Here is a 26,574-nt window from a genome sequence, read left to right as displayed (position 1 = left end):
TGCGTCGCCATATAAAATTGTACGACTACACTTGTTCGCAACAACTTCGGAGCGGACAAGCAGTTTGGCGCGGACTATACTTACTTAAAATCCGTGTATATCATCATCATCATCATCAAGCCATTACTGTCCCACTGCTGGGCACGGGTCTCCTCTCAGAATGAGAAGGATTAGGCCATAGTCCACCGCGCTGGCCAAGTGCGTATTGGTAGACTTCACATACCTTTAAGATTTTTTATAAATCTCTCAGGTATGAAAGAAAGAAAGAAAGAAAGAAATACTTTATTCAGGAATATTGCAACACACAGTATAATTACAAACAGACAAAATAAATACACAAACTGCACGGTTATAAAACTAGTTAATAAATAAGACAATCAATTTAGAATAGATCCTTTAAAAAAACAAATAAGATTAAAAAGATACAATACACAACTGAACTTATTTATTGCACAATAAATGAGTTTATTATAACATGCTATGTGCTGCAACAAACGTGAATGGGGATAAACTCAGTGAATGCCATGAGCAGGTAGACTGCGTCTTGGCCCTGATTTTCAGTTAGCCCCGTGGCATGATGTCAATCGGACGGCTGTCCGCATGCTTGTTAATGGTGCCGTATTAATACAAATCGCTGTCTATTTCCGATACGTGAGACAATCAGGTATCACGGTGAGTACCTTCATTTTAATAATGAAAAAAAAAAACGGTAAATTTAAAATTTGTGTTTAACGAAAATTAAACAAGGCGTCATGGAACACTACTTATCGTTATTTCCAGGAAACGAGTCTAGCCAGATGTTCTCGTACCTACAGTATTGACGATAACATGATGAGCTGCCAGATCATACTAGTACCACCACGAACATTGGAACCCTGCCTCTTTGTCTATGAGCCACAATCTATAGGTAAGTTAAAATATAAATTAGACTACGCTTTATGATAAGTACTCATATTTAAAAAAAAAATACAATAATATCCTACATAAGTAAATTATAATAAAAAGTAGATAGTATCCTCAATTTACGAATGAAATATACGTTTTAAAAATGAAATGTGGGGAAATATGTATTAAATGTACTGATATTATATTTAAGTGTATGTGTCTGTAGGCGAATAGATAAATTTAATTTGATTTACTATACTTCTAATAAGTAAGCCGAATAGTCAGTATAATTTTATTTGTTCTTTTAGTAGTAAAGTCTTAAGTTTGTACTTAAAACTCCCTAATGATTTTAGGCTACGAAGAGGAGGCGGCAGGTTGTTCCAACACTTCGTCGCGCTGTACCTGAAGCTGCCCCTGAAGGCAGCGGAGCAGTAGGACGGGTACCACAATTTATCCGGAGCTGATCGGGTTCTATATTTTAAGTGGTCTCTAGCCCACGCGAGCTTGCTAAATAGATACAAAGGTTCTTTATTTTTTATAATACCAAATATAAGTGTGGCAAGATGTAATTGCCTGCGGAGGTCCATTTTTAATATGTTAGCGGTATTGATGTACGGAGTAACGTGGGAGCGGGGCGGGATATTAAAACAAAAGCGTGCGCAGGCATTCTGTACTCGTTGAATCAGTTTTTTCGTACGTGCTAGAAGCCGTGGCCCAGTGAGCGTATCCGCGTAATTGAACTTAGATAGAACAAGGGCTTCACAAAGGTTGATGCGCAAGGTTACACTTAGGTAATTTCTTATGCGGTATAAAGTTTTTAATCTATAATAACAATTGCGTACAATGTTCAAGATATGCTTCTCGAATCTGAGGTTTTCATCGATGACCACCCCAAGGTTACGTGCCTCTGGCACTCTATCGAGTACTTCTCCATTTAGAATAATAGCCGGACTTTTTGCACCAATCTTGCGGACCTGTGTAGGTGTACCCATAATCAAAAATTTTGTTTTTTTCGGATTTAGTATTAAAGCGTTCCGTTCTGACCACTGCGCAATACAATTAAGGTCAGAATTTAGTTTCGCCACTGCAAAATCAGTGTCACTCGGTTTAAAAGATATATATATTTGTAAGTCGTCTGCATACATATGAAATTTGCAAAACTTTATATTTTTTGTTATATCTGCACTATATAAAATAAAAAGGAGAGGACCCAAAATAGACCCTTGAGGCACACCTTGATTGATATCCTTGGAAGATGAAAGATTTTCTAAACTATTACTACCTTTTCGAAGTTCGACCATCTGTGACCGATTCGTAAAATAACTGTCAAACCATTTTACAGTGTTAATGCTAATGCCATAAAACGCGAGCTTAGAGAGCAATAATGAAATATTTAATGTTTCAAAAGCACGTGAAAAATCTAATAAGGCCAAAATTGTACCATGGCCTTTGTCCTGCGCAGACAAAATGTCGTCCACTACCTCAATTAATGCTGTGGTGGTGCTATGTTTCTTCCTAAATCCGGACTGCCTGAGAGGTAAAATATTGTTCAACTCAAGGTAGCGGATTATTTGATTAGAAACAATCCGTTCAATCACTTTCGACAGGCATGGAAGGATGCTAATGGGTCGTAAATCGGATAGGACAACTGGATTGCTTATTTTTGGTATGGGCTTTACAAGAGCTCGCTTCCATGCATCAGGGTAGATATTTGTTTCGAACGACTTGTTAATTATGCTTGTTATCGTAGCAAGGCAGTTAGGTAATATCATTTTCAACATATCAAGTGAAATGCCGTCACTCCCCACTGCGTTGGAACTTAGAGAATTTAAAACTTTAGCGACTTCACCTTCAGAGACAGGATTAAATTGGAATGTATCCGACGAAAACCTGTTAAATTCAAAAGAGGTGAGGTGAGACATAGACACATCATTTATGCCAGGAACTTGCAGAAAGTGGTCATTAATCACATTTGGATCGTAAAAATGTGAAGGTAGACCGATATCATTGTTTTTTAATTGCACGTGCCGCTTAATGTGTTTCCACATTATCTTAGGTTGTCCCAAATTGGAATTGATATAAAAATCAAAATATGCAGCTTTTTCATAATTAATAGCAGTGCTTACAATGTTCTTAAGCTCTTTGTAGTAAGCTTTGTGTGAGCTTACTTTAGTTTTACGAGCTCTGACCTGCGCCTCATCTCTCGTTTTCATCATTTCCTTTATATTGTACGTGATCCAAGGGTAATTATTCTTATTTTTAATATAAGATTTTTTAATTGGTGCGTATTCATCAAAAAATTCCAAAATGATATTGTTAAACGAATTGATCATGTCATTTACATTATTTAATGTCAATATAAAATCCCAATTTATGCAATTTAAATCTTCATTGAAACTATTCAAATCTATACTTTTCAGTGACCTAAACGCAACCCACTTAGGCTTGTTACTTATTTTAGGGAAGTCAAGTATACACGTGACAAACGCGTGGCTACTAAGATCTTTAATGTAGTCAACATTAACGCAAGATGTAGGTGCACTGACACATACCAGGTCCAGAAGAGTTTCGCTGCTGTCCGTATAATGCGTTTACGGACAGCGGGAGTAAGGTATGCAGGTTTCCTCACGATGTTTTCCCTAACCTCACTGTTTTAAGCAAGTGATAATTAATTTCTAATACGCACATAAATTTGAAAATCAGAGGTGCGTGCCTGGGATTTGAACCTCGGACCCCTCGATCGAGAGGCCGCGTTTCTTAACCACTAGGCTATCACTGCTGCTGCTGCTATACACAAAATCCGTGTATATAAATAAAAGCAAAACGTAAAAGTAATTCGGTTAAGCCTTCAGGCTGCGACATGGGGGCTAAACTAGAATACTAATAAGGGTTAATCCAATTGTCTGAGTGACAGCGACCGATTTTTCAAAAAGGTATTTATTTAAAAGGTATTTACTTTAAGGTAGTGACAGCTATTTATTTCATTTGATTATCTGTTAAATGAAAGACGATATTATATTGTTTAAAAGGAAATTTGAAAGTGATAGTAATTACAAAAAAATCTTTGTAGTTAGACTTCGGAAGCACCGCTGTTACATCTGTTTCTAACTAAAGCTAAGAACCTCCTGGAGAGTTTGTCGACCGCAACTACGCGTGAATGCGGTACCGCAACGCTAGTAAAATATTAAAGTGAAATGAAAATCTAAAATTCAAGCAGTGTTATGTGCTTCTATATTCTGGTTAAAAGGGTTTGCTTAATGAGATACAGTTACGCGAGGCATTCACATTCACATTTGATCCTGAGATGCAGCAGCACAGCTTGCCAAACATAAGTAGAATCCTATCCGAGGGTGATTAAACATTTTTTTTTTATAATATAAGAGTAGCAGACGAGCATGCAGTCCACCTGATGGTAAGTGGCTACTGCCGCCCATGGACATCTGTAATCAACCCCACATAGGATTAGATATTCCTACCTGAGGTCGGCTACAGATGCGCCGCTACCCCTGAGGACTAAGCTGGAACGCCTCGGAAAAGTCTGTCTCCCTTACCACACCCTTCAGACCCGAACACAGCAGCGCCTAACACTGTTATTTGGTAGAAATAGGTGTGGCGGAGTCGAAGCACGAAGGGTTCTACCACCTTCAAAATTATTTACTCTCTTACAAATCTATACTAATATTATAAAGAGGAAAACTTTGTTTGTTTGTTTGGTTGTAATGAATAGGCTCAAAAACTACTGGACCGATTTTAAAAATTCTTTCACCATTCGAAAGCTACATTATCTACGAGTAACATAGGCTAAATTTTATATAAAATATATTTGATAAAAAGATTTTGAGGCGGTACAAAGTTCGCCAGGTCAGCTAGTCTTCAATAAAATTATTTACTCTCTTACAGCTTATAATAGAACAACGCAAAACCAAGTATAATCTAGACTTAAGCGGAAGGTTTAGGCATTTAAATTAGCATCGAGAACCTGAAGCAATGTTTTGTGGTGCCTATTTTTGGTTAATTTGTGCTAACGTATACCGTTCGTGACTGCGATAACCTTTTTATTTATAACGGCATTCTACCCACGTGCGGTGTTTTAGGGTTCTCTAGCAAAATAGTGAAACTAAAACCATAATAGATTCGTCCACGTTGATTTTACATGTATCACATCATAGACCCAAGCAATACACATTTTGGGTACTTGGAGGTTTTCCTACTTAAGCATAATACGTATTGCATTTCCTACTTAATATAATGTATAGCAAGATATTAAACATGAATATTATTTTCATTATACTATAAATTACTTCTTGTATTTTACTTAATAGTGTGCGAGAAAAAGCGTTAAAATCTTCATCAACTTCCTCTCTCATGTTATTGTGATATGAGGTAATTCTAAAAAAATAAAAAAGTAAGAATATATGATTCGATAGTAGTATAGTATCCTAAAGTTGGTTATAATTTTATATGACGAGGCGTAAGGTATACCTATACGTTCACCAGCTATTTTGAGGTTCGCGACGCAGAAATGACCTTTTCAGAGTCGTCGAAACATACGAAACACTAACTGTCGATAAAATAAATGTTCGTGCCAACAACGGAACCCTTGACAGCGCGTCCGACATGCACTTGACCGCTTTGTCTGTTTTCATTCAGAAACCAGGTATTTTAGGATTCAATAGAAGCCTTTTTAGATCTTTTACAAGAATTTTAAAACATTTTCGGTATTTTTAGACACTAGAATTCCCTGTATAATTTCTACTATGTAAGGTATGTAGTTATAAACCTAGACTAAAACTAGACTCGGTGTCGTCGTTACCCCATTATTATCCCACTGTTGGACATCGGACATAATCCACTGCGTTCGCCAATTATGTATAGTTATACACATCTTTTGAGAACAATTTAGTAAAATATCCTATGCAAGTTTCCTCACGATGTTTTCTTTCACTGTTAAATGAAGTGATCATTAATTTCTAACACGCATATATTTTGAAAAATAAGTTTAGGAACAGAACCTCGGACCCCTAGATAGATAGCCCGAGTTTCAACCACTAAACCCGTTGTGCCTGTACTGTACAAATATCCGACATCATTTGGTCACTATTCATCCTAAACCAGAATAAATAATATTTTAGACCTCTACTTGAACACTAAATCTGTCCCATAAATCTCTCGTTATAAAAAATGACAGTAATCATCCTAGATTCACGTCCTTTTCATTTGTTTTAATGGAAACAGAAAACAGCAGTGTTGAAATAATTACATTTACATCGGAAAGCCTGAGGGTAAGGTAGCTCAAATAATTACATTAACATTAGAAACGCTTCGTAAGATACGATACCTATATAAACGTAACGTAAGATAAAAGAAATAAACGAGATATACGTGTATATACGTGAATAGAGTGAAGGTGGTAGAACCCTTTGTGGTTTGACTCCAGCCCACCGCCACACCTATTTCTGCCTAACAACAACAGTATAAAGCGCTGCTGTGTTCTGGTTTGAAGGGTGTAGTAAGGGAGACGTACTTTTCCGAGGCGTTCCGGCTTAGTTCTCAGGAGTAGTGGCGCATCTGTGATCACCTCAGGTGAATCTAATCCTATCTGGGGTTGACTACAGATGTCTATCTAGAGATACTACCTCCTTACTTATCTACTTGCGTTCCCACTATTTATAATAAAGTAGTAGGAGACGAGAATGCAGTCCATCTGATGTTAAGTGGCTACCGCCGCTCATGGGGATCTGTAATTAACCCCAAATAACATTAGATTCCTACCTGAGGCCGGCCACAGACGCGCCGTTATCCCAGTGGACTAAGCTGGAACGCCTCGGAAAAGTATGTCTCCCTAACCACACTCTTCAAACTATAACACTGCTGTTCTTAGGCAGAAATAAGTGTGGCGGTGGTGCCACCGGAGTCGAACCACAAAGAGTTCAACTACCTTAAAAATATTCATTGTAGAACACTAGTTGCGCACCTTACCGATTAAATTACCGATGAGAGATACACACACATCATATGGTTCCAAAAAAAAAAACAATAAACAGATCACAACAACTATTTTATGCTCATCACCTAACAGCGAACAAATACATACATATCCCACACATACACATAAAGTATGAAGCGTTGACCTTCTGTCCATCGTAGGAAGTTATTTGGCCGATAAAGTTGAAATGGCGCGTGTAATACGGGTTCGGCCAATCTGAATATCCCTGGCAGTCGAGCTGAAGAGAAACTGTTTTTATTTCAAATGAATACGTATGTAACAATCATTTTATATGTGACTAGCTGACCCGGCAAACTTTGTACCGCCTCAAAATCTATTTATCAAATATATTTCATATAAAATATAGCCTATGTGACTCGTAGATAACGTAGCTTTCGAATGGTGAAAGAATTTTTAAATCCAGGTCCAGTAGTTTTTAAGCCTATTCATTACAATCAATCAAACAAACAAAGTTTTCCTCTTTATAATATTAGTATAGATATCGAAAGTTATTTGTGAAGTTAGGCTTCCCAAGTTAAGATTCCGTTACATTTTAGTTTCTTTTAGGTTAAAAGTGGTAGAATCTTCTGTAGTTTGATTTCGATGGCACCATCGTCATACCTATTTTTGCCTACTGGTAGATGTAATGCACGAAAGGCATCTTTAAAAAAAATACACAATAAGTGTATTATTATTTTTACCTAACTAATATATTTATTTTATTCATTAACTTTAAATCATCCGATGATATAATAATTCGCGATAAGGCGTCTGCTGCCGAATTTTGTTTTCCTTTTAAATACTTCGCAAAATACATAAAAAGTTCGTATCACTACCATGTAGACGGATACCTATACAAATACTGTTTTGAAGTCGTAGCAATAACAAAATGCAAGTACTCATAAAAACTTCTTTATGGTAGTTGCCTCATATGAGTGCCTATTAGATAGGTAGGCTGTAGGCCTTAGTCATTAGCAAAGCGTAGTGCCGGCACGTTAACATCCCTACATAAATCACACAAATTACCCCAATTAGGCCTTAACGACATAAGAAGATTTTTTCCAATGCGTAGAAAATATTTTTATTTATATACATATATTTATAATTTACGGAGTTCACACACGTGCGTCAGTTCACGTTGATAGATGTCGACTGTCGCTACGTGCGGGCGGCAGCCGCCAGCGACCGCTAGCGCCCATTAACGTCGTCTGCTGCACCGACATGTACCTATTAGCTCAATGTCGCTCGTGTGTTAACTCCCTTATCTCCCAATAACTCATATCATTCCACGACCCGCCAATTGGTATATGAGTACTTGGCCACGCTGCTCCTATATATACGGTTCATATACTCCTACTATGCATAAAACACAAAGAAAAATACTTATGGTAAAACTTTGTCGGATGTCAGAATCATCATAAAACATTCAATAAGGTTTACTATCCAATGATAATGATAACAACTGGATTAATCTGCCATGCCAAACACGGAGCGTGCAAGAAATATTCCCTCTTGCGGCGACCCATCTGTACCCTTACCATGAGTTTTTACGTTTCGTATTACAATATCTATCTAAAATTGTGAACCAAATGAACCATTACAATTATTTGAACAGCAAATAAGAGACAAAAATAGAAAATTCAGAATATGAAAAATCTAATGAAATAAAACATCCCTTCAGACTAGACAATCTAAATCCCATCTACAGATTCATTAGTAGACCTCATTCATACGAATTCAATGAACTTTGAAGATAATTTCTTTCATTTACATATTTTTATTGAGAAGCCCGTTAGGTTCAGGCTACGCAGAAGCGACGAAAGGCGTGGACAGACCGCAGTTTCTTGAGTATATTTTGATACAAAATATACAATTGTGGCGCGCCTGCACTGCGTTATTTATCGTTTATTGTTTCGCGCCGCTTCTATGTTTATTGTAAAAGTGGATGGAAGCGCTTTGCTCTGACACACCGACCGTGCCCGACAGACCTTCTATTTGACTCCCATCTAAAAAGCTTCTAGTGCCATATCTATTTTTATATGTACCTTTCACAATATTTTCAATAAAAGATTTATTATATTTAACGAGTTGTCGTTCAACAAATCATTCGACTAAAACAGCATTATTATTTCCGACGAATCTTTATTTCAATTTGATTATATACTTGAGTATTTGGATATCTAATGGGTTTTAAGATATTAATTCTATTTTAGGGGAAGAGTTCTTCCTATTGTTATTTTTAATTTGTTTGTTATTACTGAGACGGCAAAATGAGCGAAATATTAATACCCAATAAAAATACCAAAAATGTATTATTTTTATGATATTTTTGTATGGATATTTTAATATTCTGTTGATTTTGTAAATATCTTTCAAATAATTAAATTATAAATATGGCTAGCAGTACGGATTTCTAACACAAATACATAATTTTATAACTTCCTAATACAAAATGAAATGCATACTATTTTTTTCAATTTTTTCTGCAGTTTTTATGTATTCGAGGACCCTAATATTTACAATTACATTGACTAAAAATAAAAAATAATAAATTAAAATGTAACTATATTTTTTCGTATTGTATATTATTTATGGATGACGATAAAGCATCATACATATATTTCAGAAGTCGTAAGTCGATCCCCATGATAAAACCTTAAAGTGAGGTCGGCAGCTGTTCGCTCGTAAAACTTTGCATAAACAGGGTTAAAGAGTTTGTACCCAGGAGTTTTGTGCATGAATATTCCAAGATCTTTGAAATAACGGAATTTATCATGGATTTAAGTATTTCACGGGTTACGTTATAAATAGATACGGGTAGCGATAAAAGATCTTCTGTGGTTTTGACACAATCGCTATATTAACACGCTTTTTTAACTTGGGTTGTATCCATGTATGTATGTATGTAACGGAATCTTTGAGCTCAATTTTCAGCCGTTTCTAGAAGCTTGATAAATTTTAAACTTTGCACTTTGTATCAAGGACCGATGACAATGTAATAATTTGATAACATATGGCGATTCATTGTGATTGATTGATTAATTTTCTATTCTTAGTTCGATTAGCAATAAAGCGTTTTTTTTAGTAGTTTTAATTTATTATTAATTTATATCTGACTTTATAACGGCGTTGTTAAGCGATCAATTCTAGTTTTGACTGATAAGAGAGATACTTCCTTCCTACTAATACACTTACTTCCTAACTAACATCTTAACTAATATTATAAATGCGAATGTGAGTTTGTTTGTTTGAGGCACTTTTGATTCTTTACGTAACCGATTTTTTACATAACCGATTATCATGAAATTGTACACGGTGTCAGTGGTTCAAAAAAGGACACGGAGACCTTTTATACCGAAAAAAATGTTGCCTAGGGATAGATAAAACAACTTTTAAGGCGCCACTCACGAATCGACGTTACCGAACTTTGACCACGAGCGACTTATACACCATACGACTTTGTCCTAAAGAGTAGAAGGGTGAATTAACACATTTGTATGAGGGTTAGGGTGGTAGCACACGTACGACAATAAGCTAATTAGCAACAGTCTTCAATGACCATCGCCGACGGTCGCTGAAGACATTTATGTCATGATCTGAATATTATAAAGTGACATAAAGACAACCCACGGGATTGGTTTTATTACAGAATTTATTACAGATAAAGACAGTTTATTACAGCTGACCATGACGACAGTAACTTAGCATCAGGAGGACTGCATGCTCGTTTAGTAAGAAATTCAAAAATACTACTTTCGAATTCAATTTGTGGTAATGGAGACACACTTATCCAAAGATCCAGCTTAGTATTCAGGGGTAGAGGCGCATCTGTGGCCGACCTGAAATAGGAAATTAATCTTATCTGGGGTTTATTACAGATGGTCAAAAGCGGCAGTGGCCACTTCCCATCAGGTGGACTGCTAAATCCTATATTATGAGGAAAATCAATAAATATGTTGTACTTACTAAATGTTGAAAATAATTATGCCTTGAATTTGGTAGAAATTCCTTTTAGTGATAATGTTTGAAAAGGTATTAGCGCTTAATCCCTTTACGAGATCTAAAAAGGACTAAAGGACGAACGACCTTCTCCTTTTACTATATATAAGTATTTTCACGTCAATATTTCCTTTTGTACAAGACACAAACTATTTTAAATAAATAAAATACCAAAAAAAAACAATATTACATACACTTTTGTGTAACACCTACGCCATACTACACTATAAGATTACAGAAACCGTAATATTACTTTTATCACAAAATAATAACATTATTTTTTAATAAATATCCGCTATCGTAATGGAAAAGCCGAAAACATTTAGTAAATGATAAATACACCTACACGTAAAAGTGTGTTCGACACACGAATCTATACAAATACAGGAATGGTTTAAATAATTGGCCAAGTGTGTGTCGAACTCGCACACGGAAGGTTCCGTACCTCCAAATTTTCATTCGTTCGAAACCTACACAGCTAAGAGCTTTTTCAAAAGGTTCTCAAAGGTGTAAAGTTTGCCAATTCAGACTTAGCCAGTGCGGTGAACTCTCGGTAGCGGTAGTGGTCACTCTGACAAGACCGTGATCGACTCGATCAAACCGACTCGACCAACAAATGATCGATTAAAAATGCCAATTGTCGACGCTACTTTAAACTAGAGCTTCATGAGCTACTATCATACTTACATCACAAATGCGTGGCTATCCAGGTCTCAGTTAGAACGCAGATCGTGCCGTCATGAAAACGGCATGCCCTTGAAACAAAATACAAAGAGGAAGTTTTTTTTTTTAAGACAAAAAGCTTGGTAAAGTCGTCAAATAACCAAATGTTGGAACCTATCAAAATCAACTAAGCTTCGGCGAAGAAGTTAATTGAAATTTTCACTTTGTTTTCAATGGAAGTGACAGCCCTCAGGAAGGGCATTGTCTCTTTCTAAAATGTATTCCATTTTTTTTATAAACAGACTTCACCAGCCTTGGTAGAAGCAACACCGCTTCATCTATTTCTGCTTATAACAACAGCCTTATGCGCTGTTGTGTTCTGGTCTGATGGGCATGGTCAATGGTGAGCTAGAGACACTCATACGAGGCATACCAACTTAGTCTCCAGAATGTCTGTTTGATGTTACACGAATCGTGTTTTTAGTTTATCAGAATTTTGATTTTACTATCGTAAATTCCTTAATATGCAAGAAGGTATGCTAGAAACCTTTGTGAAAGTGGTAGAACCCTTTGTAGTTCGGCTCCGGCGGCACCACCGCCACACCTATTTGTACCTAATAACAGCAGTGTTAGGCGCTGCTGTGTTCCGGTTTGAAGGGTGTGGTAAGGGAGAGAGACTTTTCCGAGGCGTTCCAGATTAGTCCTCAGGAGTAACCGCGAATCTGTAGCCGACCTCAGGTAGGAATATCTAATCCTATCTGGGGTTGGTTACAGATGTCCATGGGCGGCAGTAGCCATTTACCATCAGGTGGACTGCATGCTCGTCTGCTACTCCAATATTATAAAAAAAGAACTGGCTGCTCATTTGCTTCTTTAACATAAAAATATAACAAATAAAACTCACATTAAGAACGTCGTTAAAACACATAGAAAACCCATATCCATTAATGAGTCGGTAATATGTTACAGAAATTTAATATCGTGTGTTAATGGTGTTTTCCCAGCAAAGGCGGCAATAAAGTTCTCTTAAGGAAGCCCCGCCTACCTCCTTAACTGACCGTAATTATACGTTATTACTTATGACGAAGATGTAGTGTACTAGAAGGATAAAAGAACAAAGTTAAGTTTGCACCAGTTCTCATTAGTTCAGACAGTTTTACCATTCGTAGTATGACAGATCTTTCTGTTCACAGTATAATCGCAAGCCCTATGTTTTAAGCCTTAATAAGAGCGACGGCCGACGCCGGTAACCGACGCCGGCGACTGACGCCGACAGTCGGCAATCGCCCAAGGTCGCTGCGACGATTTCAGATTATTGGTGATTATTGGATCACCTGGCGCTGTCAGTTGTCATCTGCAGCCACACCATACTTATTTCTGCAAATAATAGCAGTACTAAGCACTGCTGTATTTTGGTTTAAAACTGTAGCAATGCTTCTATTGCCAACCTCGGATACGATTCTAATCTGGTAGGAAAAATAAACCAAGTGAATCTCTTTAGTACAATTTAAGTCGCCACTTGCTATGAGTGAATTGCAACCAGTTGGTAGTGGTTACTACAGCTTATTAACATCTGTATCTCGTTTATAAAAGGGAATATAACCCGAAAACAATAATAAATGATCTCTCCATCTTAAGAACAATTGCGTCATAATGTAGTTCTCATAATTTAATCTGGTCTTAATCAATACATAACTTGCAAAATTGTATCCTGAAGATTACTTGGCCTCTAATATTAAATTATAATCACATACCAGGTTTATAAAGCTGAAAAATTCTGCTGAAATTTTAAGCAAAATTCTATTTCCGATTTTTGTCATTTCGTGGTACCGTGGTGCCGATAAAATACGAGCCTTTCTTTAGAAATAATTTTATGTTTATCGTTTTTAATATGAACGAAAATATAACTGAATGTTTTATTACAAATGAAGCAAAGACACTATCTTTGTGGTAAACGTTTCCGTAACAGACATTTTAAATATGATTTGAAATTTGAAAATTTGCAATGGCGTCGAATGGAAAAGGTAACAATTTAATTTACTTCTTCTAAACCAATTGCAAAAAATAATAACAAAAATATAGCTTATTGCTATAAAGTTAAAAGTCCTTTAAATACAATTTTTGTTAATAAATGAAAAATCTAATCTATGGCCTTTTATTCAAATCCAAAAAATATAGGCTAGGACAGATCCATTAACATTTTTATATGAAGAACTTCCAGACAAAATATATCTTTGTAGCGTAAACTAAAAGGATTTTACTGCTTTCACATAAACCTAGACTTGCCTTGTAAAACGTAATTTAAAGTTATAGCGATAGTTGTTAAGTCATATTTAATTTTTCCACACGGGGGCGCTGACGTCGCTACATTATTACTTTACATATACCCTTTAATTACTGTCTACAAAAAATAATGCCTAGGACAAATCCGTTACCTTTTTGAAGTGAAAACTTCTTTAGCGATTTTGTACACTTTTTGGGATGGGTAAAAAATGTTAAACTCGCGTCAGGATCACGTGTCCTGATCGAAAATTCGTAAGATAGCAAAGCAAATTGCAAAAGTCAAGATGGCATCCCATGTTAGCATAGAAAAAATATGTCAATGGGTGTCAGTTTAATGTTTTATCTATTATATTTTATTATTCAGGTTAGGTTTCGAAAGTATTACTACTGCCGGCACTCCCGCTGAACAACCCTTTGATTTCATAAAGGAGAAACTTCCAGACAAAATATATCTTTGCAGCGTAAACTAAAAGGATTTTACGGATTTCACATAAACCTAGACTTGCCTTGTAAAACGTAATTTAAAGTTATAGCAATAGTTGTTAAGTTTTTTTTTTCACGCAGGGGGCGCTGACGTACCTACGTTATTGCTTTACATATAACCTAGGACAAATCCGTTACCTTTTTGAAGTGAAAACTTCTTTAGTGATTTTGTGCACTTTTTGGGATGGATAAAAAAGTTAAACTCGCGTCAGGATCACGTGACCTGATCGAAAATTCGTAAGATAGCAAAGAAAATTGCAAAAGTCAAGATGGCATCCCATGTTAGCATAGAAAAAATATGTTAATGGGTGTCAGTTTAATTTTTTATATATTATATTTTATTATTCGGGTTAGGTTCCGAAAGTTTTCCTTGTGCCGGCACGCCCAAGGTGCAACCCTTTGATTTTTTAGAGGAGGAACTTCCATACAAAATATATCTTTGTAGCGTAAACTAAAAGAATTTTACGGCTTTCACATAAACCTAGACTTGCCTTGTAAAACGTAATTTAAAGTTATAGCAATAGTTGTTAAGTCTTATTTAATTTTTCCACACGGGGGCGCTGACGTAGCTACGTTATTACTTTACATATACCATTTAATTACTGTCTACAATAAATTCTTAACATCATGTGTGTAAATTATAATTTTCTGCATTAAAATGTTGTAAAAATGATATATGCAATAAAATTAAAATTGCGAAGTAACTACCGGTTAAAATTTATTTAAAATTTACATTCAATCCTTACAAACGAAAATATTAATAACTAATATGGAAAATAATAATATTTTCTTATAAATTTATATTTTCATATGAATTTTACTGTGCACGAGGTTATTAACATCTGTCCTCGTGTAAGGTTTGTAGTAATTAATATTTTTGAGCCCTATCCAAAGTGAAACTTAATATATCCAAAATGTATTTTCATTATTGCTATATTATCTGTTAATATGCCAAAGGACTTCATTAAATTAGTTTTATTGTAATTAAATAATGAAACCTTAACTATTGACATTTCTAATTAATACCTAAAAATAATATTGTATAATTATTATTATCTTTCAGTTTACCGGTGTGCTTCGTGAGCTTGATAGATGGTGTTATACAATTGCAGTTATATTCTGAAACCACGAGAATTAGTTCGTAGGCACAGTTCTAAAATATAATAACTATTTATTAACCTTTTTTTTAGAATATTTGTCTTAGTTAAACTACAAACACTTTATTCAAATATTAACAAATACAATAATGTTTCTGCCTTTATATTAAACTACTGTTGATTCGAAACCTCTTTGGACAAGGCGTAATAGAATTAATGCGCAAAGACAATTTTACTACGTAAGGTATGGACCGTTTGTCTTACAACAAGAGTGCAGCTAGATGCGAGCTTTAAAATATATCAAAATATAACTTATATGATTAAATATTGGAATGGGATTGAAGTCCCAACTGGTGTAACACCTGAAATTTGGGCAAGCACAGTAAGCAATAGATATTATATTTAAGTTTCCTTAGGGTTTAACCCTTTCGCTACACATGTCTCTAATTTAGAGGTCCACACCGTCAACTTACTTTCTTGTAGTTAAATTAATAACCTTGTGTTTATTACATAAAAGTATTAAATAGTTAAGTAGTCTATGTGGCATATAAGAGTAGCAGACGAGCATGCAGTCCACCAGATGGTAAGTGGCTACTGCCGCCCATGGACAATTGTAATCAACTCCAGATAGGATTAGATATACCTACCTGAGGTCGGCCACAGATGCGCCGCTACCCCTGAGGACTAAGCTGGAACGCCTCGGAAAAGTTTGTCTCCCTTAGCACACCCTTCAAACCGGAACACAGCAGCGCCTAACATTGCTGTTATCAGGCAGAAATAGGTGAGGCGGTAGTGCCGCCGGAGTCGAACCACAAAGGGTTCTACCACCTTTTGAAGTGTGTTACTATACTTCATATTTAGAACTTAGAACTAGACTTAGAACTTTTTATATCAAATTGTGTAATCTATACAAACTGAGGTCAGTCACAAATATGTTTCTTCATTGAAGATCATGTAATAATGCATAGTTAAAGTATCTAACCCTTACCACATTTTGTCGTAATAAAAAAACTTATGTATTTTCAACACTCGCCTGTCGCTTCCTCGCTCGACGTATAAGCATGCCTTAAATCTCCAGGCGCTTTATTCCGCTTTTGTACAAGACGAGCACAATTTCAGAATCGCTCATTGTTTTAGAAAAGATTGGTCTATTTCGCAAATGGCCGCCGTTTGTCATTATATAAGGATTAAGGAATTTTCAAACAGAGCGTTGGGTTCATTTAATTTCATATTTTTTTTTGTTAAAAATGTTTGCATTTCTTGTTAATTTTCAGAGTATTTGCCATTAACTACATGAAAAATAGTAGATCGATTTATTTAATCAAGTAATGTGTAATAGTTTTGTAAAATTATAAAGTAGGTAACTAACTAACCCGGCAAACGTTGTGTTGCCATATAAATAAAAAAATGTTAAGGGTGAACAATCCTTATTACTTAGGGGTATGAAAAATAGTAGCCGATTCTCAGACCTACTGCATATAAAATTAGGTGAAAATCGGTAAAGCCGTTTCGGAGGAGTACGGTAACTAACATTTTGACACGAGAATTTTATATATAAGATATATTTAAAACATTTAATTGTTTTTGAAATATATGATTTGGTAACTTATTTTTGAGTCGATAAATATTTAGAAACAATAGCTTATTTTACTGCTAATAAAATAAAGATTCATCTAGACCGACAAATATGTACCTACAATTGACTTTTTATATTCTTAACGACACATAAGTAACATAAAAAAAGGAAAATACTAAGTTGTACTAAATTCTAAAATACGATTTTAATCGCACGTCTGTAAAATTCCTAAAATCGTTTCCAAAATACCCCTTATAATTAAAATCGATTGATATTACTCTAGGCGTTAATCAAAAGAGTTGAGTAAATCTTTGAAGTTTCTATAGTAACTAAATAATTGTTCCAACAACTTCTATCTTTGAAATGTCGTGACAAAACCTAACTTAATAGATGTAGAAGTTCTTTCTAATATTTTAAGGCGCGTTTACTTATAAAAAAAGCAGTGATAGCCTAGTGGTTAAGAAACTCGGTCTCTCGATCGAGGGGTCCGAGGTTCAAATCCCAGGCATGCACCTCTGATTTTTCGAAATTATGTGCGTATTAGAAATTAATTATCACTTGCTAAAACGGTGAAGAAAAACATCGTAAACCTGCATACCTAAGAGATTTATAAAGAAACAAATCTCAAAGGTATGTCAAGTCCACCAATACGCACTTGGCCAGCGCGGTGGACTATGGCCTAATCCTTCTCATTCTGAGAGGAGACCCGTGCCCAGCAGTGGGACAGTAATGAGTTGATGATGATGTTTATTTATCAAACCACATTAATAGACGTGGACCACAGGGTACTTCAAATATAATATAGACATAGTTATCCACTGGCTAAAGTCCATACTTAAAAATTCTCAAGTACTAAATTATTATCAGTTAAAAATTAACATCTAATGGGTTGAGTACGATGCGTCCCACTGTTTTTTTTTTATTTATTCGGTTTGCCAATGATTACATCACATACAATAATAACAACACATGTATCTTAAGCCAATTCAAAATGAGTATGTGTATACCTTTTAAGGCAAACACAGAATGCAAAATTTATTTATAGAATTAAAGTTTCAATGTTTTAAATGATTCAGTCGGTTTTAAAAGTTATACACTTTTTAAAAGCATTGATTGTGAGATGGTTTATATCCAAAGACCCATCGCACCCATTTCCGTTCCTATGTTCGTCACAGATCTCCTTTCGAAATAAATGGGGTTTAGACTACTGCCCTGGAAAAGTTTAATTGTTTGAATTTCTACACCTTTGAGAACTTATTTTTTACAGGACTCTAACGTAAGTAGGATTCTCAACATATTCTCCTTCCTTTCAACACGTGATGATTAATTTGTACATATTAATACACATATAATTTTGAAAATACGAGGTGCTTTTCTGGGATTTGAACCTTTGACTAATTGTGAGTAAGCCGTTTAAGCTGCAGGGCGAGCCAACCAATTAGACAGGTCTGAAGGTGGTAGAACTCTTTGTGGTTCGACTCCGGCAGCACCACCGCCACACCTATTTCTACCTAATAACAGCAGTGTTAGGCGCTGTTGTGTTCCGGTTTGAAGGGTGTGGTAAGGGAGGCAGACTTTTCCGAGGCGTTCCAGCTTAGTCCTCAGGGGTAGCGGCGCATCTGTGGCCGACCTCAGGTAGGAATATCTAATCCTATCTGGGGTTGATTACAGATGTCCATGGGCGGCAGTAGCCACTTACCATCAGGTGGACTGCATGCTCTTCTGCGACTCTTATATTATTAAAAAAAAGGCAAACATAAATACGCTCGAAAAACATTACTCTCCGCAGTTGGGTAAAGAGCTCTTTCCTTTAATAGAGAGATTCGTGATAAGCATTTACTTCAATATCATTTTCGATACACCGGCACCTCAAAGTTATGAGCATAACACGTATGTATACCCAAGAGAACAACTTATCTTGCAACTTTTATTCATGACTGTAATATTTTTAACTTTGTAAGTTCCGAAGTACACTCTATATTTCTGCAACATTGTATATTACGTCGACCATTTTGAAATGTAATGCAAGCACATTCGTTTATATTACGGGAATATCGTAATAAACTGGGAATTGTAGAGATTCGGACTTACATTGTAGCTATTTTGTTTCAACGGAAACTTTGTAATGAATTTAATTTTTAATAAGGGATCCTAGATTTGGAGTAAACAGATGAGCCTGAATTGTTGCGTAACGGTCTGAAAGACATTATTTTAATTCTATCCCAGGTTACATGAACATTTCATTATCACATGATAATTTTGCAATATCACATACACATTTAGCAATTATCAGTTCCTTATGTCTCATTACGCATGCGAGCCCTTATATATAAGGTTAGGTTAGGTTATAAAGCCCATGAACGTAGACAGTCAGTGTCGTATTTTGAGTCGCCAATAAAAGTTCGGCCGATCTTAAAGTTTATCCCAGATATGCCAAGATTGCACTATTTGTTCCAGACACCCTCTGGAACAAATAGTGCCTGAAAATCAAGTGAAAAAATGTCTGTTTCCAAAACTCTACATTCTACGCAAATGCTAAGAGGTGTCCGGATCCCCTATATGTTGTGGCCTAAATCCCTATCACTATGAGAGAATTTACGTGCCCATTGGACAGTAATGGTCCATTGCCCATTGACAACGATAAATATATACCTAGCCTAAAACAAGCTCGCTCAAATATAAGTCAACGAGCTTATTACCTAGTCTTAAAGACTTTGTACTAATATATATTTTTTTTATAATATAGGAGTAGCAGACGAGCAAGCAGTCCACCTGATGGTAAGTGGCTACTGCCGCCCATGGACATTTGTAATCAACCTCAGATAAGATTAGATATTCCTACCTGAGGTCGGCCACAGATGCGCCGCTACCCCTGAGGACTAAGCTGGAACGCCTCAGAAAAGTGTGTCTCCCTTACCACACCCTTCAAACCGGAACACAGCAGCGCTTAACACTGCTGTTATTAGGTAGAAATAGGTGTGGCGGTGGTGCCGCCGGAGTGGAACTACAAAAGGTTCTACCACCTTCACCTTCAAAAATACTTGTACTACTTAAGTCTTAAATTACAGACTGTCTAGTGTTGTCTTACAGGAGCACCAAACGTTTATTCCCGACACCGCAATGACTGTACCGAATGAAATTGTACATGAAATAAATCTTGACGCTAAAGTGATATGCCATTATCCTTATGTGTATTATTCTAAGTACCTCGTTCCGTCTCATGTGATCATATTATGTTTTGCAGACAAAAGTCACAGAAATTTTCTTACATGGTAGAAATCTGTGTACTTAGTTTTATTTGTGGCTGCTCTTTAGTCATATGTGGGCTAATGGTATTATTAAACTTTTTACGCTGAACTATGTTTATCTATGTGGGGTTGTTTTCCATCTTGTTTTATAATATAGGAGTAGCAGTTCAGCGTGCAGTCCATCTGATGGTAAGTGGCTACTGGATATTCCATGGACATCTGTAGTCAACCCCAGATAAAATTAGATTTCTCCCTGCGGTTGGACACAGATACGCCGCTACCGCTGAAGATTACGCTGGAATCCCTCGGAAAAGTATGTCTCCCTTAACCCTTTAAAACCCCCTTTAAAACATCCGTATTAATACAGCATATTAAGCGCTGCTGTGTTCTGGACACAGCAGCGCTTAATACTGCTGTTATTAGGCAGAAATAGGTGTGGCGGTGGTGCCGCCGTAGTCGAGCCACAGATTCTACCACCCTTAAAGGTACCTACCACCACTTAGCAGTCAAACCACGAAGGGTTTCTCTAAACGCTCTTTCGTACATAAAGTAAAGCTATTCCAAAGATAATTTATCATTCTATAAATCGCCATGAAACGCAATAAAAACTCAAAGGGGGCGAATTGTTCCGCAATATATGCTCTCGAGGGAATCCATTTTCGCGATGAATAATTCAACACTGAATATGATGTAAGACGCGGGAGATTGGCATCTTCTGCAAATGACACTTACACTCGACACATTCCGCCTGCTTACACTGTATATCATATATCCGGGTAATGTAACATAACATAACATATTGGAGTATGTAGATGTTAATCGATTCGGAAAAGATAAGTTCAAATAACTAATGTTCTAAAGTTCAATCCTTTGTGGTTGGACATTGGAGGCACCACCACCACACCTATACTGTATTACCGTAATAACAGCAGTGTTAAGCTGCTGTGTTTGAAAGGTGTGGTAGGAATTCATACTTACTCGAGGCGTATCAACTTAAAGTGCTATACTTATACCACAAGTACTAAGGATACACAAACACTATAAACCAAATGTCTGCCTGTCTGTTTCTCTGTTTGTTCCCGTAAATCTCTGAAACGGCTGGACCGATTTTGATGGGACTTTCACTGCCAAGCCATTACACAAAAAAAAGCAATGATATCTCAAGAGTTTTAATTTTAATCAAAACTTTTGTACGCGGGTGGAACCGCAGGGCACAGCTGAATGTACATTCGTTGCACGGAGCACCAATTTGCTTAATAAAGTATACTGCAAGCGTTTCTGCACTCATATAAATAAATTTACTAAGCAACTTAGTCATTTACTTAGTTGTGACGGATAAAATTGCACTGGGAATGTCTTGGGGTGAGATGCACCATTTAAGTTTAACGTTAACAAAAACCTAACCGGTCCATTCACCATTTAAGTTAACAAAAGCCTAACCAGCTTTAAATCTACGTAAACATTTTACGCGTAAACGTTTAAGCAGTGATAGCCTAGTGGTTAAGAAACTTCGCCTCTCGATCGAGGGGTCCGAGGTTCAAATCCCAGGCACGCACCTCTGATTTTTCAGAGTTATGTGCGTATTAGAAACTAATTATCACTTGCTAAACGGTGAAGGAAAACATCGTGAGGAAACCTACATACCTGAGAGATTTATAAAAAGAAATCTCAAAGGTATGTGAAGTCTACCAATACGCACTTGGCTAGCGCGGTGGACTATGGCCTAATCCTTCTCATTATGAGAGGAGACCCGTGTCCAGCAGTGGGACAGTAATGGGTTGTTGATGATGATGATGATGATGATGAAACATTTCATGGGTTATAACTTTTTAGTTACTAACTAACACATACCCTTAACCGGTCGATATAGGTCGGCTAAAATTATTGTTGTTGTATTGTTAAAATTGTTGTCAATTTAAAGATTAAAACTGTATTGATAGCGACATAAATGATGTTAATGACAATAAACTTGGTGCAACACAGAATCGTTACATCTATTGCTATCGTCAAAGTTTTTATAACTTTAACGCAAACATTAAACGGGCCTACGGTGCAACCCATCCTTAAGAGTTTAAAGTTTAAGCATTTACGACGGCGACAATAAAGTGATGTTAAGTTGATGTAACTTTCAATAAAGTTTTAGTTATTCTTTATTATCAGTCTGGTTGGTCTAATTTTACTTATATACTTATGCGAAAAACTACTTAACTTCGAAGGAAAAATAATTTCAAAAATTTCCTTTTCGTCAGTCGACGCCATCAACCTATTTCTGTCCCACTGCTGGATAGTTTTTTCTCAGAGCAAAAAGGGTTTAAATCATCGTCCATTCCACTGGTCCTCAAATTCTTAGATTTCATACAATTCGGAGAAGTTCTTTTAAAGAACTCTGATATGTGTAGTTCCTCATGATGTTTTCCTTCACCGTTCGAGCAAGTGATAATTAATTTCTAACACGCACATAACTTTGAAACATCGGGGGTGCATGCGGAGAGTTTACAGTTCGTGTAATTGTCCTATATCTCACTTTCATCATCATCAACCCATTACTGTCCCACTGCTGGACACGGGTCTCCTCTCATAATGAGAAGGATTAGGTCATAGTCCACTGCGCTGGCCAAGTGCGTATTGGTAGACTTCACATACCTTTGAGGTTTTTTTTTATAAATCTCTTAGGTATGGAGGTTTCCTCGCGATGTTTTCCTTCACCGTTTAGCAAGTGATAATTAATTTCTAATACGCACATAACTTTGACAAATCAGAAGTTCGTGTCTGGGGTCTGAACCTTGGACCCCTCGATCGAGAGGCCGAGTTTGTTAACCACTAGGCTATCACTGCTTATATCTCATGTTATATCTCACTTTACTGCTCTTAAATCCAGAACATAAAAGCACTTAGCATATTTTATATGTATATGCTAAGGATACCTTACACAATGTGAGATGTCAAAGGAACCACCTCATTATCCCGAAAAATTATCTGTCCTCTAAAAGATGCTTGCACTTTGTAATACTTTGTATGAATGGAAGCGAAAATTGTGAAAATAAAACTTATTCAACGTACAACCTACTATAACGTGAAGTAAGTACTTTTTCGTACGGAAATTCATGTGTTTTGTGACTTATATTTCAAAAATTACAAAATGCAATATAATTACGTACGTAAGATACTTTTAACTTTATTCACGTTGAATAGCAATATTACATTCTTCGAAAATAATTTAAATTAGTTCTAACACTATATCAGTGCATTGGAGTATGATAAATCCGCTTCTATGAGTCAGGAGTACTATTCTGTAACACCGTCTGTATACATTCGAAATCGAACGTATCCATTCGATATCAGAATCCTCATTTAATTATCAAAATCATATTTTTTAAAAGTCAACTAAGACCACACTGAGGGTTATTTCCTGTCGTGCGGGCTTGTAATCGCTCGCGGATTGGGTCCACATGGGTGTAAGCATGTAATGCGTGAATAGCATGCCTATACATACATATTATATGTATGCCTATGGCATGATATCACTTCATTAATACTTATCCTGTCACGTAAGTTACAGGAACACGAGACGCAGACTAAGGCAAGTTAATTCACGCATGCGAATGAGACACATGTGCGAACATAAACCCGTAACATAAACACATAAATATGTGTAACATAAAATATGCTCTAAGGATGCTTTTCCTGTCACGCATATGTTTAAGCGCACGGGTGTCCCATATGCTACTCGTGTTTGATTATGAAACGATAGAAAGCTTAGCGCGTGTGTGAGTTTTATCACGCGCGACAGGGAAAGCGCCTTAAGTTTAGGTGGCGCTACAATTTCAGTGTTGAAATGAGGAACTATAATTACGTATGACAATTTCTGATATTAATGTTTATATACGGTATTCTGTAAGGAGATTAGCGTCCCTGATGACTTACATTGTTTTCGAAACACACATTCCTTTCATCGTGTCCTCTGTCTCGAAGCAATCGAGATTGTAACGCATTGAGACTCGAATCTCTGTATTATAGAATACCACCACAGCAGTGCTTTGAAGAAAGTTTTGATTAACATCACAAGTAACTGGGAAAATTACGAGTAATATAAGTAAATACGGCACGGAGGGAACCTTGTTACGTTGGAGGTTCATAAAAAGTTTCATCTAATCAGACTCGAAGTATTCTAAGATTAATCATACTTTTAATTTGAGTTATGTTTTTGACATAATGTATTAATGTTCACTTGTAGCGGCATCACATTATTTCTGCATTATAACAGCAGTGTTAAGCGCTGCTGTGTTCCAGTTTGAAGGGTGTGGTAAGGCAGACTTGTCTGGCGTTCCAATTCTGAGGTAGCAAGGGTTTTGTGTGAAAGGTATGGTAACTTTAACTACTTTTTAACTAGGAGACTTGTCCGAGGCGTTTCAATTTAATTCTTAGGGGTAGCGAAACTTTTTTGGCCAACTTCAGCTAGGATTTTATATAGTTAATAAATAAGAGATCATTATTATTATAATGTTTATCAGATCAATGAAACTGAATGCTCCGATAATTTGTAATTTAATCGGATTAATCAGATGCTCGTACAAAAGTTTTCATTAACTAGTGGTAATTTTCATTTAAAATTTAATGAACATCAAAATTCTTGAATATCGTTAATATTTAATTTTATTAAAATTTATTCTTTCGTTGGTATTTAAAACTTAACTTTACATTTACGCTATAATATGCTGTACTGTAATACTGTAAAAAACAATTAAATTAACCTATTTCACTTACTTAATTTTATTAAGATTATTTATATGCGTTTATCTTATTAAAATCTGTTTAGAAATCGATGTTTTCCATGAATCAATCCCAGCAAGAACTAATCGCCATTAAAACTCTTTTAAAAAAACAGACAGGTATTAAAGCAGTTGTGTAACCGATTGCGTTGGCTTTCCATAATCTTGCAATTCCCATTTGGGGGAGAATTAGATTCGAAAAGCAATTAATTATAAGCATCCTGATTAACTGTTTTTCAATCAGAGCTCATTTATAAGCTAGGCTAGGTTTTACTTATAAGCTGATTATGATTCGTGACAAAAGGAACCCTATTATTAAGTCTACGCTACCCCTTCGTATGTGTGTGTATATTTTTAAAGTGCTATAATTTTTGAATCGTAATAGGTAGCCAATTGACTTTTATGGAGTTTGCCAAAATGTCATTCGCTATGAATATTGTATTTTGACAACATAGATTAGTAAAGATTACTCACTCCTAACAAGAAAATGTACCCAGTTTTGAGAATTGAAATAGTTACGTAAAAAAGTTTTTCCACGTCTCCGTGCTAAAATGTCCCTAAAATATTTGAAATAATTATTTATTTATTATGTAAATTACACAGTATAAGTTATTTATTCGTATTTTTTCTCTAAAAATGTATTTATTTGTCAAGAATTCAAAAAAAGAACTTACTATAATAAGCCATTTGCGGCTTCATTCAATTTCAAGGCGGCGAAATATCTTTACTTATCTATGTTTGACAAAGATTGTTCCTATTGATAAATCGTAAAATACATAATATGATGCACAAACACCGAATTTGGTATTATATTTGAAAGTGAATTGTGAGTGATTGTAAAAAATTGGTAAAGGGTGAGCGAAAGGGTGAGAAAAACACATTTTTGTAATATCTGGCTGAAAGGGGTGTATAATGAGCTGTATGTTACCTGTAAGGTCATTCCTTCCTTCTCAAAATTAAAGATTTATTGAAATAGTAAACATTTTCACAATTTGTACATATGAAATAATTTCTCTAAGCTCAACACAAAAAGTCTAATTTAATGCTTAAATATTAGGCTGTTGTAAAATACACGGCAGTGATAGCCTAGTGGTTAAGAAACGCGGCCTCTCGATCGAGGGGTCCGAGGTTCAAATCCCAGGCTCTCTGAGTTTCAAATTCATGTGCGTATTATAAATTAATTATCACTTGCTTAAACGGTGAAGGAAAACATCGTGAGGAAACCTGCATACCTGAGAGATTTATAAAAAAATCTTAAAGGTATGTGAAGTCTACCAATACGCACTTGGCCAGCGTGGTGGACTATGGCCTAATCCTTCTCATTCTGAGAGGAGACCCGTGCTCAGCAGTGAGACAATAATGGGGTTGATGATGATGAAAATACACGGAACCCTTGGTACGCGATTCAAGTAGTGCTTGGTCAACTTTTATTTTTCATCTCATTACGCTGCACTTTTCTATAATCTGCTTACATTTTTCATTTTCAGAGGAATTTCTCCCGACGACACTAAGTTGACATCTTGTTGTGGGCTTGTTAGCCATTTTTATGTATTTAAATTATAATTGGTATATTCATGTTTTATAT

General features: G+C 35.9%; 1 long non-coding RNA gene across 1 annotated transcript; it reads left to right on the top strand.

The window, feature by feature from the left end:
- Positions 1–336: 336 nt before the first annotated feature.
- LOC140753971 (uncharacterized) lies at positions 337–2,525 on the top strand. The gene is made up of 3 exons (XR_012103615.1): positions 337–672; positions 781–907; positions 1,239–2,525. It is a non-coding gene; the product is annotated as an uncharacterized LOC140753971 (long non-coding RNA).
- Positions 2,526–26,574: the final 24,049 nt, after the last annotated feature.

The sequence above is a fragment of the Epargyreus clarus genome, unplaced genomic scaffold, assembly GCF_041222505.1.
Source record: "Epargyreus clarus isolate Ecla_fem2 unplaced genomic scaffold, WU_Ecla_fem_2.2 ptg000027l, whole genome shotgun sequence".
NCBI lineage: Eukaryota > Metazoa > Arthropoda > Insecta > Lepidoptera > Hesperiidae > Epargyreus > Epargyreus clarus.
Note: the sequence above shows the minus strand (reverse complement) of the source record. Positions and strands in the feature narration are given on the sequence as shown.